The 12,641-nt window shown below is 42.3% G+C and overlaps 1 long non-coding RNA gene across 2 annotated transcripts in view; it reads right to left on the reverse strand.

The window, feature by feature from the left end:
* The window catches only part of LOC130277582 (uncharacterized), a 126,372-nt gene that overhangs the window by 52,481 nt on the left and 61,250 nt on the right, over positions 1–12,641 (reverse strand). Inside the window, exon 1 of one of the 2 annotated variants that reach the window (XR_008845477.1) lies at positions 6,226–6,331. The exons of the other annotated variant lie outside the window; for it this stretch is intronic. This is a non-coding gene — a long non-coding RNA (uncharacterized LOC130277582). Of the gene's footprint in view, positions 1–6,225; positions 6,332–12,641 lie in introns of those variants that run through there. 2 annotated transcript variants of the gene reach the window in all.

Below are 12,641 nucleotides of genomic sequence, written 5' to 3' on the forward strand. Positions count from 1 at the left end.
TCTGCTCTGGTCTGCGATCGAGCAGACCAGAGCAGAAGATCACCGATAATACTGAGCAGTGCTGTGTCCTATGCATAGCACTGCACAGTATTAGCAATCAAACGATTGCTATAGATAGTCCCCTATGGGACATAAAAAGTGTAAAAAAAAAAAGTTGAAAAATGTAAAAATAAAAAGTAAAAAAAAGTGAGAAATCCCTTCCCCCAATAAAAATGAAAATTGTCCGTTTTTCCCATTTTACCCCCAAAAAGCGTAAATTTTTTTAATAAACATATTTGGTATCACTGCGTGCGTAAATGTCCGAACTATCAAAATATAATGTTAATGATCCCGTACGGTGAATGGCGTAAACGTAAAAAATTTAAAAAGTCCACAAATCCTGCTTTTTTGTCACATTTTATAAAAAAAAAATTAATAAAAAATTATCTAAAAGTTTTATATATGCAAATGTGGTATATAAAAAGAGTAGAGATGACGGCAAAAAAAATGAGACCTCATACCGCCCTATATACGGAAAAATGAAAAAGTTATAGGTGGTCAAAATAGGGCGATTTTAGATTACTGATTTTGTACAAAAAGTTTTAGATTTTTTTTTAAGCAGTACAAAAATATAAAAGTATCTAGCCATGGGTATCATTTTAATCGTAAGGACCCACAGAATAAAGAACACCTATCATTTTTACTGTAAAGTGTACAGTGTGAAAACAAAACCCTCCAAAATGTGCAAAATTTAGGTTTTCATAAAAATTTCCTCCCTAAAAAAATATTTTTTGGGGTTCGCCGTACATTTTATGGCCGACATCGACAATCGCGCGGATGTCTGCCATTAACCCCTCCGATGCTGTGATCAATACAGATCACGGCATCTGCGGCATTGCGGCACTTTGATTGGATGATCGGATCGCCCGCAGCGCTGCCGCGGTGATCCGATCATCCAGCATGACAGCTGGAGGTCCCCTCACCTGTCTTCGGCTGTCTCCCGGGGTCTTCTGCTCTGGTCTGCTATCGAGCAGACCAGAGCAGAAGATCACCGATAATACTGAGCAGTGCTGTGTCCTATGCATAGCACTGCACAGTATTAGCAATCAAACGATTGCTATAGATAGTCCCCTATGGGACATAAAAAGTGTAAAAAAAAAAAGTTGAAAAATGTAAAAATAAAAAGTAAAAAAAAGTGAGAAATCCCTTCCCCCAATAAAAATGAAAATTGTCAGTTTTTCCCATTTTACCCCCAAAAAGCGTATTTTTTTTTTAATAAACATATTTGGTATCACCGCGTGCGTAAATGTCCGAACTATCAAAATATAATGTTAACCATCCCGTACGGTGAATGGCGTAAACGTAAAAAATTAAAAATTCCACAAATCCTGCTTTTTTGTCACATTTTATAAAAAAAAAATTAATAAAAAATTATCTAAAAGTTTTATATATGCAAATGTGGTATCTAAAAAAAGTAGAGATAACGGCAAAAAAAATGAGACCTCATACCGCCCTATATACGGAAAAATGAAAAAGTTATAGGTGGTCAAAATAGGGCGATTTTAGATTACTGATTTTGTACAAAAAGTTTTAGATTTTTTTTTAAGCAGTACAAAAATATAAAAGTATCTAGCCATGGGTATCATTTTAATCGTAAGGACCCACAGAATAAAGAACACCTATCATTTTTACTGTAAAGTGTACAGTGTGAAAACAAAACCCTCCAAAATGTGCAAAATTTAGGTTTTCATAAAAATTTCCTCCCTAAAAAAATATTTTTTTGGGTTCGCCGTACATTTTATGGTAAAATGAGAGGTTTCTTTACAAAGTATAATTGGTCACGCAAAAAACAAGCCCTTATATGGGTATGTACATGGAAATAAAAGGAGTTATGGATTTTAGAAGGCGAGGAGGAAAAAAACGAAAATGCAAAAATAAAATTGGCCTGGTCCTTGAGGTGAAAATGGGCTTGGTCATTAAGGGGTTAAAGTGGTTATCCAGGGGAAAAAAAAACTTTTTTTACATATATATCAACTGGCTTCAGAAAGTTAAAGGGGTATTCCGGGCAAAAACATCTTATCCCCTATCGAAAGGATAGGATATAAGATGTCTGATCGCGGGGGGCCCGCCGCTGTGACCCCCGCAATCTCCCTGCAGCAGCCCGCATTCTATGCGTAGCTGCATCTGCAGTTTCAGAAACCGTCGGGCTTCCGAGATGGGGATGTGACGTCATGCCACGCGTCCTCAATTCAAAGAGATGGCGGGGGGTCCCAGCAGCGGGCCCCCTGTGATCAGACATCTTATTCCGCGGCACGGCGCACTGATGTCATGCGCCGCGCCGTGCAGCGCATAGCAAAGACGCAGGGGACGCACACCGGAGGCCTGAAGCAGCGCGGACCCGACCCCGGCAACAGGTAATTATGCAACCTGGGATGGGGGGAGGCAACGGCACCCATTGCCGGCACCGCTGCCCCTTCTCTCCCCCGGGCTCCCCTCTCCCCTCGGCGCCGCTTCTCTCACCCTGGCTATCGGCGCCGGCAATGGGGCGCCGGCACCGATAGTCAGAGGGACAGAACGGGCAGCTGCGCCGATAGCCAGGGGGAGAGAAGGGCCGGCAGCAGGGCTTTCGACCCCAGGAAAGGCAGGGGGAGAGAAGCGGGCAGCGACGGCCTCTCTCCCCCTGCCTTTCCTGGCGGTGTATCGGCGTATAACACGCACATAGACTTTAGGCTAAAAATTTTAGCCTAAAAGGTGCGTGTTATAAGCCGATAAATACGGTAAGTGCTCTCTGATGACACCTGTCACAGGAATTGTCCAGAGTAGAAGCAAATGCCCACAGCAAACCACTTCTACTCTGTGCAGTTCCCGAGACAAGCAGAGATGTCAGCAGAGAGCATTGTTGCTAGACAGAAAAGAACAACTCAACTTCAGTAGCTGAAAATTATTGGAAGGATTAAGATTTTTTAATAGAAGTAATTTACAAATCTAAAAAAAGAAGGTACTCAGTCCTCAGCAAACTGACCCAAAATTAGGTAATATGATGGTTGGATGGTTAAAATTTTTAAAAAAAATACAAGTTTCCAAATCTAAATGTAATTTATTATATACATAAAATCAATACAGCAAATGTATGAATAATATATATAAATCAGCCGCAGGGCCCTACGGCTGTGTATATTATAAAAAAAATATATAAATATATATATATATATATATATATATATATATATATATATTTACCTGGAGAGAAAAATAAGTATATAATAATGTAGACAAATTGTATAAAAAAAATAATAACATAAAAATGTGACTAGGACCTGTCTGGCAAAATCAAATGAAAAAAAATAAAAAATAAAATATATATATATATATATATATATATATACATATACATATATATATATATATATATATATATATATATATATATATGTATATATATATATATATATATATATCTATCTATCTATCTATCTATCTATCTATCTATATATATATATATATATATATATATATACATAGCACAAAACCTGCAGATGAAAATTATTGAACAAGTCCTATTATCACAATGTAACAGTTCCCAATTGTTTCATGAAGTTGTTGCCAATCCTGTAGATCAGGGGTCCTCAAACTAAAACTACGGCCCGCGGGCGGTAGCGCATTTACCCGGCCCGCCGGGTGTTTTTGCCTTAGGACATCCCTGTGTTCCGAAAGAAGCTTTCGGAACACAAGGATGCTTCTGTGAAGTCCCTGCGGCCCGCGTTTACTTTAAAAACGCGGGGACCGCCGGGAGCAGGTGTACGCAGTGATGTCAATGACGTCCCATGCGTGCGCCCATGGCAACCGAGCGTGGAGCAGCGGAGAAGAAGCAACAACGCGCGTGCTGGTAGTAGGTAAGTGTTTACCAGTGGCGCGTCCCTTCAGTGTTCTGACCACCGATCCTCCGATCCTGCTATGGCCGGAGCAGTGGTCGGAACACTGAAATGGGGCAGTACACAGGCATACAGCCTCCAGCCATACTGTATCGCTGGAGGCTGTATGCCTGTGGGGGAACATACTGCCAACGTAATTTGGGGGACTATACTGCCAGCCTAATGTGGGGACTATATTGCATCTAATGTGGGGGACTATACTGCCAAACTAATGTGGGGGAACATACTGCCAGCCTAATGTGAGGGACTATACTGCACCTAATGTGTGGGAACATAATGCACCCAATGTGGGGGAACATACTGCACCTAATGTGGGGGAAACTATACTGCCAGCCTAATGTGGGGGACTATACTGCACCTAATGTGGGGGAACATACTGCACCTAATGTGGGGGAACTATACTGCCAACGTAATTTGGGGGACTATACTGCCAGCCTAATATGGGGGAACTATATTACTAACGTAATTTGGGGGACTATACTGCCAGCCTAATGTGGGGGAACTATACTGCCAGCCTAATGTGGGGGACTATATTACACCTAATGTGGGGGAACATACTGCAAGCCTAATGTGGGGGACTATATTGCACCTAATGTGGGGGAACTATACTGCCAGCCTAATGTGGGGGGACTATATTGCACCTAATGTGGGGGAACTATACTGCACCTAATGTGGGTGAACTATACTGCACCTAATGTGGGGGGGGGGACTACAACCTAATGTAGGGGAACTACTACCTAATGTAGGGGAAGTATACTGCCCCTCATGTGGGGGAATTGTACTGCACCTAATGTGGGGGAATTGTACTGCACCTAATGTGGGGGAACTGTACTGCCAACCCTAATGTGGGGGAACTGTACTGCCAACCTAATGTGGGGGAACTGTACTGCCAACCCTAATGTGGGGGAACTACAACCTAATGTGGGGGGAACTGTGCTGTGTACTTAAAGTGGCAGTCCACTAAGAAGATATATAAGTGTGCATAGGAATTTATTCATGTTTTGTTATCTATAGTCCGGCCCTCCAACGGTCTGAGGGACCGTGAACTGGCCCCCCGTTTAAAAAGTTTGAGGACCCCTGCTGTAGATGAATAAAGTGTAACAAAAAAGTCCCAGTGGAAGAATGGTAAGAGTAAATCTTGTATAGTGAATGGCGGCAAGCCAAGTTCCATATGAGGAGCACCAGAAATAGAGTTAACACATCAAGTTATCACATAAGGAGCCTGGCAGTCCGGCTGTTGGCATTTGCTGGTAAGCGATTCCTGAAAATGAAAGTCACAGGCACTAAGTGCCACTCACCCACTCCACGCAAGTCCCGAGGTTCCCGGGGATGAAATCTTTTTGCTCCAGCTGGAAGCTGCAAAAGCACCGGCAAGTGAGATCGCTCACTACCGCGAGCTCCCGGCGTGTGAGGTGGATTGTGGGCGGTCACGTGACACAAATTTCAGTCGGCTGATCAGATGGATTCTTTTTACTTGCAAAGGCTCCATAGAGTGGCTTTGAGTTGAGATGGTGTAGAGGCCCTGCTGTCTTCACACAGGTACAGGAATTACTGGAATTTAACCAGTTCAGGGCAGCAGATCCTGATAGTCCGGAATATCCAATAATCTGGCAATTTGGATTTGGATCTGAATCCGGTGATGTGAGATTATATCCAATGTGTTAACAAGGTTTTCCAGAGTTTAAAATAATGTGAAAAAAAAATAATAAAAGTAAAGTTGAATAAAATAAAACGTCTCTCCAGGGTTAAAACTGCATATGCTTCGGTCTGAATAGGTCTAGAGATACTAAATGCGTTTCAGGGTGTATAGCTGAACATAAGCCGTTCAAAACCCCTTCCTCAGTGGTCAATAAGTTCTCTTACACTCATGTTTGCCTGATGGAATAAATCACTTTTTGCATTTCTTCACCAATTTTTGTGCGCTGCAGATATTTTTCTATATATATATATATATATATATATATATATATATATATATATATATTATAATATACACAGCCGTAGGGCCCTGCCGCTGATTTATATATATTATTCATACATTTGCTTTATTGATTTTATGTATATAACAAATTACATTTAGATTTGGAAACTTGTATTCTTTCCAAATTTTTGAACCATCCATCATATTACCTAATTTTGGGTTAGTTTTTTCAAATTTTATTTTTCTTGTTCTCTTGGGTGAGAGAATTTCTCAGTTAAAGGGGTACTCCGGTGGTTCATTTTTTTTTTTACAACATGGCATCTTCTTTGTAAGTTTTGTTTTTGCAATATACATGTGTTATATGTTTTGGCAGCATGTATGTGTTTTTCTTACCTGTTTGTTGGGCAGGAAGTTCTGTAGTTCAGAGGGTTTTCTTTTACTGTTGTCCACAGTTCTGAGTCTTTTTTTTTTTTCTCTCTGTCTGCATGACAGGAATAAGCCACGCCCCCTTATCTCATCCAGCTGAGTACACAGCTCCTCCCCTCCTCCCCTCCCCTCCCCCCTGCTCTGTATTCTAAGGACGCAGGTCTGCACAGGAGAAGGACCTCACAGAGAAGATAAGTGTTATCTGAAGGGGAGGATGAGAAGGTGCACGGGCTGGGGATGTATGGGGGCAGGGGAATAAATCTCATACTGGGAAAGATCTCTATGGGGGAGATTTATCAAAACCTGTGCAGAGGAAAACTTGCCCAGTTGCCCGTAGCAACCAATCAAATTGCTTCTTTCATTTTTCACAGGCCTTCATAAAAATGAAAGCAGCGATCTGATTGGTTGCTATGGGCAACTGGACAAGTTTTCCTCTGCACAGGTTTTGATAAATCTCCCCCATAGAGATCATTCCCAGTATGAGATTTATTCCCCTGCCCCCATACATCCCCAGCCCGTGCACCTTGTCATCCTCCCCTTCAGATAACACTTATCTGTGAAGGGGAAGGGGGAGGGGGGGACTCCTGAATGACACATGCTGGGAGTTGTAGTCCCTGTTGTGTGTATGTGTGTATGCTAGTGTTTACAAACCAGTGTGCCTCCAGCTGTTGCAAAACTACAACTCCCAGCATGCCCTGACAGACTTTGAGAATGCTGGGAGTTGCAGTTTTGCAACAGCTGGAGGCACACTGGTTGGGAAACACTGTTCTAGCCTATTCGGCATACACATCATGTTACACCAGTGTTTTCCAACCAGTGTGCCTCCAGTTGTTGCAAAACTACAACTCCTAGCATGCCCAAAGGCTGTCAGGGCATGCTGGGAGTTGTAGTTTTGCAACACCTGGAGGCACCCTGGTTGGGAAACACTGGTGTATGCCCTACAGAGGTGTGGTGAACTACAACCCCCAGGAGACTACAGAGGCAGCATGCTGGTGTTATACCACAGACTGAAGACTCCTGAATGACACATCCTGGGAGTTGTAGTCCCTTTTGTGTGTATATGACAGTGTATCCCAACCAAGGCTGATTATATTAGTGTGCTGTGTATAAGGGGGCCGACCCGGGAAAATAGTAGCTGAGGTAAAGGGCAGAACAAACAAACAAAAAAAAAGGAGCCGCTCCAAACTAGCAAGGCATGTGGCATGCTGGGATTTGTAGTTTTCAGCACAGCAAGAAACAGGAAATAGAAGCAAAGATAGGACAACAAAGTAGGGGATAAAAAGACAACAAAGAACGGAAATAGAGTAGGCTAAACAACAAGAATAGAAACAAATAGGGTAAGTCAAAAATGAAAAAACACGTTGACCACCGGAGTACCCCTTTAACCTTGCAATCTGTTTGCTATGAGCTGTGCATACCATTTCCTCTAATTTACAAATCTGTTTAACTTTCTGGAGCCAGTTGATATCATTTTGTTTTCCTGGAATACCCCTTTAAGCCAGTGCATGTCCGAGCCTGCCTGAAGTTTGCTAGAGAGCATATGGATGATCCAGAAAAGAATTGGGAGAATGTCATATGGTCAGATGAAACCAAAGTAGATTTTTTTTGTAAAAACTCAACTCGTCGTGTTTGGAGGAGAAAGAATGCTGAGTTGCATCCAAAGAACACCATACATACTGTGAAGCTTGGGGGGTGGAAACATCATGCTTTGGGGCTGTTTTTCTGCAAAAGGACCAGGAGGACTGATCCGTGTAAAGGAAAGAATGAATGGGGCCATGCATTGTAAGATTCTGAGTAAAAACCTCCTTCCATGAGCAAGGGCATTCAACAGGAAACGTGGCTGGGTTTTTCAGCATGACAATGATCTCAAACACACCGTACGAGCAAGGAAGGAGTGGCTTGGTAAAACACATTTCAAGGTCCTGGAGTGGTCTAGCCAGTCTCCATCACGGGACGCACCCGCATGCGAATCCCAGCCCGTCACTCACCTGGGTCCCCTGCTGCCTCCTCTTCTGCCTCTCAGCTCCGGGCGTGCATGTCCCCATCTCCTAGGGCACGTACGCACCGGAGCTTTAAGATTTAAAGGGCCGGTCTCCTCTATAAGTTCCTTCTCCTCCCCCACATCCCTGCCGTATCTTTGTTGCCTTGTGCCATTGAGAAAGCGTTACTGTGTTTTGCCTTGTCTTGTTATTGACCTCCTGCTACATTCCTGACCTTGCTCCTGTGGCGCCTGCCTACTGACCTCCTGCTTCGTTCCTGACTATGCACCTGTGCTGCCAGCCCTGACCTTCTGCTATCCAGACGAGTTGCTATTTCCCATCTGTACCTTGAATATCCTCAGCCACCTGTGTGATCGAGCTGTGCCAGGGGTAGCAACCTGGGTGCCGCCTGTCGCAGCAAGTCCATCCCGCTTTGCGGCGAGCTCTGGTGAAAACCAGCTGCACCTTAGACTCCGCTCCCTGATACGGCCCGCGTCATCTGCCACACAGGTCCAGCGGATCTACTACAACCAGTGTACCTGTACTGAACCGTGAGTGTTACAACTGTATTATTGCAAATGCGCCTGAATTCTGATACATTTTGAGAAATAAACTGCCTTATATGACATTTTTATTTTATGTGTTTTAGACACCTTTTAGCCACTTTTGCACCTCATATGACGAAGGGTGATAGCTTTTCGGAAAGAAGCTTGGCATTGATGGAACAGAGGCCTAGTCAAAATGCCCCCAAAAATATACAAATATTGGTGAATGATTCTGACATTAATAGATGGTCTAATCTTAGAAAGTGCTAAATTTGACTAGACAGTCTAAAGATGAACCTGATTTATCAAACATCATGAGCCACTGTCTTTAATATAGAGCATTTGAAGACTGTCTGGCTAAGTTTGCCCTGTCTAAGAAAAAGAAACGTAATAATTTCCCCTCCATTTCTTCCTTTCTATGTTCTGCTTCTAGTACTACAAAAGAGGGAAAATTTCATTTATGCAGCAAAATGAGGCTTGGCCAAAAATGTGCAACTTTTTTACATCACAAAACTCGCATGCAAGCCTTGAAAAATTTCCCCCTAATGCTGTGTTCACATGGCAGAATGTCCGTGCAGAATTCTGCATAAATATTCCTCACGGACATTCCACAGATTCTGCTGCACTTGTTCACACGGCAGAATATTCACGCCAGATGTTTCTGATGCAGAAATTCTAATTCCAGCGCCGGCAGAAAGAATAGTCAAGTATATTCTTTCTGCGGAATCCGCAAAGAAATGCATTGCCGTCTATGAGACGGATCATTTCCGAACGGTTCTAACGCTTGCCGGCTCGCTGGACATTTCCCATCCTCAGCTGGGTAATATTCTTCTTTTTGGCCTTTTTTGTTTCCCCAGAAAAGCTGAATCTATACAGTATGTGCTTTACCATAAAAGGGTCATGTGATCACAGTGTGGCTGTTTTTACACATTGCGTTTCTTGATGTGTTTTTTTTCTGTGTTTGCTATGCCACAGCAAGAAGCGCTACTATACCACAATTGTGCAAATCACAGTAAAATTTTCTCATCTGTAAAAATTTTTGAAAAAATCAAAGCAGAAAAATCTGTAAAAACATGTGAAAAATGTAGTAAAAATTCAAAATAAGAACAAAGCCTAAAGCGTTCAGTTCTTCATAAAACTCCATTATTGTTATTATTCTTTGAATAAGAAAATGTATCAAAACTGCGTAGAGTGTGAATTGACACCAACCCACTTATGGGTCTCAGCTGCAAATCAAAAGGATTCATGGGAAATGTAGACAGCATGACATAATCCAATTTCCTTTGAAACATAATCAAACATGTCTAAAAAAAACTCATGCCTACCACCTATGCTGCACTATTTATGCAAGAATAAAAAATAAAATAAAAAAATTCCAGGAGTTTGGGGGTATTTATGAAAAGTGGTGCAAATGAAAAAATGTTTACCCCATTAATTCATGTAGTGGAAACTGTGGACCTGCACCTAATTTATCACATGGCCCAGGGCATGTGATAAATCTGGTGCTGACACATTTCTCACTTCAGTACTCCACTTTGTATGGTGTTTTTCTGCGACTTTTTGCGCAACTTTTAAATCCGTGTGACAATTATACAACTTTTTAATAACGCTCTCCACAGTTAGTTTGTAAGTGCTTTTTTATTTGGTGGTAATTAGCTCCCATTTTGGTGGGTTGCGCCAAAGTATGTGACTTCTTAAAAAAGTAGCATTTTCATAAATCCCTTACCACTGCAAAAAAATCTATCAAAAACACGTCTACCGCAGCAACAAACCAAAACACAGGTAAATGAAAAGTCACAGGAAAAGTCGCAAAAAGCACACTGCGCCAAAATACTGAGACAAATTTACCCTAGAAAAACAGGGTGAAATGCGTCATAAATACCCCCCTTTGTCTTTAAACCCATATATCAATGTCAATATTAGACATTGCTGTACCTTCAGTTTCTCCCTGCACAGCAAGGAACAAAAACACAGCCCCATCATCCTATTCATATTCCATAATATCATTATATGGGACTATGTATTCAATTAACCCCTTAAGGACTGATGGTTTCGCAGTTTTTGCACTTTCGTTTTTTCCTCCTTACCTTTTAAAAATCATAACCCTTTCAATTTTCCACCTTTTTGCATCGCCAATTCTACTTTGCAGTGACATTAGTCATTTTACCCAAAAATGCACGGCGAAACGGAAATAAAAATCAGTGTGCGACAAAATCGAAGAAAAAACGCAATTTTGTAAATTTGGTGGCTTCCGTTTCTACGCAGTGCATATTTCGGTAAAAATGACACCTTATCATTATTCTGTAAGTCCATACGGTTAAAATGATACCCTACTTATATAGGGTTTGATTTTGTCGCACTTCTGGAAAAAATCATAACTACATGCAGGAAAAAATTTTGCGCCGTAATCTGAAGTTTTTATCGGTGACCAAAATACGCTTTTTTTTACTTTGGAATTTTTTTGCACGTACGCCATTGACCGTGCGGTTTAATTAATGATATATTTTCATAGTTCGGACATTTACGCATGCGGCGATACCACATATGTTTATTTAATTATTTTTTTACACTGTTTTATTTTTTTTATGGGAAAAGGGGGGTGATTCAAACTTTTATTAGGGAAGGGGTTAAATGACCTTTATTAACCCTTTTTTTTTACTTTTTTTTTTGCAGTGTTAAAGGTCCCATAGGGACCTATAACACTGCACACACTGATCTCTCATCCTGATCACAGGCATGTATTAACACGCCTGTGATCAGTGTTATCGGCGCTTGACTGCTCCCGCCTGGATCTCAGGCACGGAGCAGTCATTCACCGATCGAACATCGAGGAGGCAGGTAAGGGCCCTCCCGGTGTCCTGCAAGCTGTTCGGGACGCCGCGATTTCACCGCGGTGGTCCCGAACAGCCCGACTGAGCAGCCGGGTCATTTTCACTTTCACTTTAGAAGCGGCGGTCAGCTTTGACCGCCACTTCTAAAGGGTTAATACCGCACATCGCCGCGATCGGCGATGTGTGATATTAGCCGCGGGTCCCGGCCGTTGATGAGCGTGGCACGATCCCACTTCATATCGCGGTAGCCGGCGCAGGACGTAAATATACATCCTGCGTCGTTAAGGGGTTAAAGGAGTACTCCAGTTGAATCTTTTATCTTTCTTCTGTGGCTGGGCTGCAAAAGTTAAAATATCAAACTCACCTTTCCCCACACACCATGGTGCACCGAAATCACTCCTCTGTCTTCTGGGCCCAGTATTCTTCCACATCCTGGACCCCAATGCTTCACACTGTGCTTAGCTTATCGCTGGCTGCAACAATGTCGTGCCTCGACCGGAAATACGCTAAACGCAGTGTCATGTAGAGGGCTCAGGCAGCAGGTAGAAGGCAGAGCCCAGGCATGACACTGCGCTCAGCATATCACTGGTCAAGGCACGACATTGCTGCGGCTGGCGATAAGCTGTGCTGCAGGATATGGAAGAAAACTGGGCCTAAAGACAGAAGAGCGCACCAGGGGACCGGTGGAAGGTGGGCTAGAGTTTATTTTACTTTTTGCATCCCAGGCACAGGGGACAGTTAAAAAATTACATTGGAGTGCTCCTTTAACATAGTTCTGAATATGAAAAAACAGGAAATGCTAAATTGTGTCTTCCCTTTATGCTCTGGTATAGAAACCTAGAGACATCAACAAACTAAATATGATCTGTATAAATTAGTTTATGGTATGGTCCTTTTCCCGGTAGGCTACTATTTCTTTAATATTACTGTGTTCAACATTTATGCAGGAAAACAGGATCCATAAATCCATATAGAATAACTGGAGAACTGACTCACAGAGCTAAGGGCTCCTTTACATATGTAAGATG

Source organism: Hyla sarda, chromosome 6 (genome assembly GCF_029499605.1).
Source record: "Hyla sarda isolate aHylSar1 chromosome 6, aHylSar1.hap1, whole genome shotgun sequence".
In the NCBI taxonomy this organism is placed as follows: domain Eukaryota; kingdom Metazoa; phylum Chordata; class Amphibia; order Anura; family Hylidae; genus Hyla; species Hyla sarda.